Raw genomic sequence first — 5,285 nt, forward strand, 5'->3', positions numbered from 1 at the left:
GAAACTATTGTTATAAATTTCATTCAAGATTCTTTAATGAATGAAAATAAAAGTAATCCTTTCATGTTTCTTGAACAGTAATTCATGTCTAAATGGTGGTTAATATGTGTGGGGGGACAAACCCACATTAAACCCAGATTGTAACAAACCCTATATATGTATGTGATATTATGGATGTTTTCCACTATAAGAGATGCTTAATAATGATGGTTAAGGGTTGGTAATGATATTCTCATTGATGAATTAGGACATGGAAATCTTTCGTAAAGAAGTTATAAGTTTTCAAAACATTGATTGGAATGACTTATTTTTTCAATATGGCATAATGAACCTTAATGACAATTTATGATGTGACTACATTACAAATGAATTATGAATTGGCTTCTATGCTATGAAAACTGGTTGTTGTGTTTTGCCTAGCTACTCGGGAGAAAGGGTAGCCACTATGGATGCTAGTGTGATAATTCCTAGCTATTCGGGAGGAAGAGTGGCCACTTCCGGGTTTGCTACCTGGGGTGTGATTATGCCTATCTATTCGGGAGGAAGGATAGCCACCATTAAATTTCATATTCCAGTGTGATGTGTTGGTATGAATAGGGAACCTCAAAGTTCATCCCTTCGTTATGATTGATTTTGGGCCTATATTGGCAAGTGTGATATTCCTAAAGTTTAATGGAATTATTGTTAATAATCATGATCAACTTAAATGGAATATTTGGAGGTTGGAACTTGACAAGGACTTTATAACGTATTTTGGTAATTGTCTTTCATAGAGATAAACAAGCTGAATAACCATTTCCATGTTGTGTCACTATCCTCATAACTGATTTCTTTATTTGTTACTACACTTTATTTTCATATCACTTGTTGTCCCCGAGAGATTCACTGAATACGAAGTACTCAGGCATCCCATAGTTATTTTTGATGGTATGTTAGGTAATGAAGAAGAGCAGGTTCGCGACATTCAGAATGTTTAGGAGAACTTGCTGATGCTGCTGATTTGGTGAGCCCACATGCTTGTTCGTGGGACACCCCATTTATTGATTCCATTTATTTATATTAGTTTCCGGGCTGCGTCCCGATGAGTTAGACCTTGATTTCCTTTTCTTAGAAGCTCCTTAGTATACATTCGAATGTGGGTAGAAGAAGAGTTATTGTTTAACTCTTTCGGGCACACTCTAATGTTTTGGGTTGAATTAAGTAAATTATCAAGGCTTCCGCTGATTTTATTCTTACATCATGACTTATTTAAATTTATTTTGATAAACTGTTTGTGGTGAATATTGAACCTGGGGGTTTAAGTGTTGTTATTGCATCTTTTAGGTTCTTCTGAAGTTGTTCATGGCGTCGAATGTTGGTCACGTCTAGGGTGGGTTTTGGGGTGTGACATATAGGAAGGGGTGGAGCATCCAGCTCAAGCAGTCCTCAAAACCGCATTTATGCACTAGCTGGTATACAGGATCGTGAGTCAACTCCTGATGTTGTCACAGGAATATTATCAGTCTCCTCCTACGATTTATATGCACTAATTGACCAAGGTTCCACTTTATCATATGTTACTCCATTTGTTGCCGGCAAGTTTAGGATAGAACCCCAGTCGATTCAACCTTTTGAGGTGTCTACGCCAGTTGGGGATCCAGTTATAGCTAGGCAAGTATATCGAGGTTGTGTAGTGGTAGTTTGTAGTCACCATAGCCTAGCAGATTTGATTGAGTTAGACATGATTGATTTTGATGTTATTATGGGTATGGATTGGTTGGCTTCCTGTTAGGCTAATGTCGATTGCAGAACGAAGATAGTTCGATTTCAGTTTCCAGGCGAGCCAGTCATAGAGTGGAAAGGTTATGCTGTTTCGCCAAGTGGTAGGTTTATTTCCTACCTTAAGGCAAGAAAGATGATCAAATAAGGGTACATTTATCCCCTAGTTCGGGTTTAGAATATACAAGCCGAGTCACCGACCCTTCAGTCTGTTCCTGTGGTTAATGAGTTCCTAGAAGTGTTTCCAGATGAGCTCCCAAGCATCCCACCAGAGAGAGACATTGATTTTGCTATCGATCTATTACCGGATATACTTAGCCAATATCCATTCCTCCTTATAGAATGGCACCTGCAGAGCTAAAGGAACTAAAGGAGAAATTGAAGGATTTACTTGAGAAGGGCTTCATTAGGCCCAGTACATCGCTGTGGGGAGCACCGGTATTAATTGTAAGAAAGAAGGATGGCTCTTTGCGAATGTGTATTGATTACAAGCAATTGAATAAAGTGACTGTAAAGAATAAGTATCCTCTTCCCAGGATTGATGATTTATTTAACCAGCTATAGGCTGCCAGGTATTTCTCGAATATAGATTTGAGATTGGGATATCATCAGGTTAGGGTGAAGGAGGAAGACTTTCCAAAAATGGCATTTAGGACTAGATATAAGCATTATGAGTTTCGTGTTATGTCATTCGAGTTAACTAATGCTCCAGCTGTGTTCATGGACTTGATGAATCGCCTATTCAAGCCCTTCCTAGATCTATTCGTGAATTTATTATAGATGATATTCTAGTTTATTCACCGTCAGAGGCTGAACATGCAGAACATCTACGTGTAGTGCTTAGAGTTCTTCGAGGCAGAGAGTTGTGTACAAAGTTGTCTAAGTGTGAGTTCTGGTTGAACTCTGTGGCTTTTCTCGGTAACATTATTTTGGATGAAGGCATTAGAGTAGATACTCAAAAGATTAAAGCTGTAAAAAATTGGCCAAGGCCCACGACACCAACAGAGATACATAGTTTCTTGGGTTTGGTTGGTTATTATAGAAGGTTCGTAAAAGGATTTTCTGCTCTTTCAGTCCCATTGTCCAAGTTGACTCAGAATCAACTAAATTTCAGTGGACGGATGCTTTTGAGCGGAGCTTTCAGATATTGAAGGACAAGTTGACCTCAGCACCTGTCTTGACTTTTCTAGAGGGAACATATGGCTATGTAATTTATTGTGATTCTTCAGGTACTGGTTTGGGCTGTGTATTGATGCGGCACAGTAAGGTTGTTGCTTATGCTGCTAGACAGCTGCAGAAGCACGAAAAGAATTATCCAACCCATGATCTTGAGCTAGAGGTAGTGATCCATGATTTGAAAATGTGGAGACATTATTTATATGGTGTCCATGTTGACATCTATACTGACCATAAGAGTCTCCAGTACATCTTTAGGCAGAAGGACTTGAATTTACGACAGAAGCGATGGCTGGAGTTGCTAAAGGATTATGACGTTGATATTTTGTACCATCCTGGGAAGGCCAATGTAGTAGCCGATGCTTGTAGTCATAATTCTATGGGTAGCTTAACATATTTGCAGCTCGAGAAGAGAGAGCTAGTCTGTGATGTTTGTCAGCTAGCCAGTTTGGGAGTCCGGTTGATAGAATCAAGTGATACTAGAGTTACAATTTAGGATATAGTGATGTCATCTTTGGTAGCGAAGATAAAGGAGCGTCAGTACGAGAATCCTGCTTTAGTTCATTACCGGGATACAGCTCCTCAAAAAGAAAAAAATCCTTCGTGATCACAAGAGATGGGGTACTCAGGTATCGAGGTAGGTTATGTGTTCCTAATGTTGCAGGCCTTCATTGGCAAGTTATGGGGGAAGCCCATTATTCTCGCTATTCTATCCATCCGGGCACAACAAAGATGTATCATGATCTCAACGAAGTGTATTGGTGGGATGGAATGAAGAAAGATATAACAGAGTTTGTTGCTCAGTGTTCGAATTGTCAGCAAGTTAAGATAGAGCATCAGAAGCCTGGAGGTTTATTGCAAGTTATGGAGATTCAGACATGGAAATGGGAGGTAATTAATATGGATTTCATTACAGGTTTGCCCTGTACTTACCGGAAGTATGACTCAATATGGGCCATAGTTGATAGGCTTACAAAGTCCGCTTCATTTCCTACCTATCAGGACTACTTATTCACCTGAAGACTATGCAAAGCTCTACCTTAGAGAGATTGTGCGACTTCACGGTGTTCCTACAACTATTATTTCAGATAGAGGAGCTCAGTTTACAACTAACTTCTGGAAATCCTTTCAGAATGGATTAGGGACTCAGGTAAGTCTTAGTACTGCATTTCACTCGCAGACAGATAGACAAGCGGAGCGTACTATACAAACACTTGAAGATATGCTGAAAGCATATGTACTTGATTTTCAAGGTAGTTGGGATGAACATTTACCCCTTATTGAGTTTGCATATAATAACAGTTACCATTCCAGTATCCATATGGCTCCTTATGATGCTTTATATGGACGGAGATGTAGATCCCCTATAGGATGGTTTGATGTTGGAGAAAGTAAGTTAGTCGACCCAAATTTGATACAGCAAGGAGTTGATAAAGTGAAAGTGATTCAAGAAAGGTTACTAGCGACGCAGAGTCGGCAGAAATCCTATGTAGATAATCGGCGACGCAAGTTAGAGTTTGAAGTAGGTGATTGGGTTTCCCTGAGAGTTTTGCCTATGAAGGGAGTAATGAGATTTTGCAAGAAGGGTAAGTTGAGCCCTCGGTACATCGGGCCATATAGAATCATTCGTACAACGGGTAAGGTATCATATAAGTTAGAACTACCTTCTGAGTTGGAGTCTATACATCCGGTATTTCATGTATCTATGCTCCGCAAGTGTATAGGAGATCCCTCAAGAATTGTACTGGTGGATGATATCCAGGTGACCGAGTAGCTATCCTATGAGGTGACCCCAGTGGAAATATTGGATAGGCAGGTTCATCATTTGCGAATGAAAGATGTGGCCTCTATTAAAGTACTCTGGAGAAATAATAATGTTAAAGAAATGACTTGGGAATCTGACGAGGAGATGAAGGATAAGTACCCGTACTTATTTTCGTTGTCCAAGGAGGCTCAATGTGAGTCATCATTTCCCCCAGGTATTGGTTTTATTTATAGTTATTGTGATTGGTCGTGTGAGGCCATGGTGTTGTATATTGTAGCATGTGGCCCTGTGTGGCATTATTGTGGGTTGTTGTGTATAAGTTGGATTGGTATATTTACAGGGAAAACTCTAGCGAAATTTCTGTAGAATCCCTAAGAGTTTAACATTCGAGGACGAATGTTTCTAAGGGGGGGGGGGGGGGAGAATGTTACACCTTGTGGTTTTGCGCATCGAGATTTGAAGTACGTTGGTGTCATAATTTTGGACATCGAGATTTGTTGCAAAAACATATTAGGTTGGGCATGTTGGACTTGTGTTTATAGATGGATCAAAGCGAGAAGGTTCATCAAGAGTTGTTTATGGATAA

Source organism: Lycium barbarum, chromosome 4, assembly GCF_019175385.1.
Source record: "Lycium barbarum isolate Lr01 chromosome 4, ASM1917538v2, whole genome shotgun sequence".
NCBI lineage: Eukaryota > Viridiplantae > Streptophyta > Magnoliopsida > Solanales > Solanaceae > Lycium > Lycium barbarum.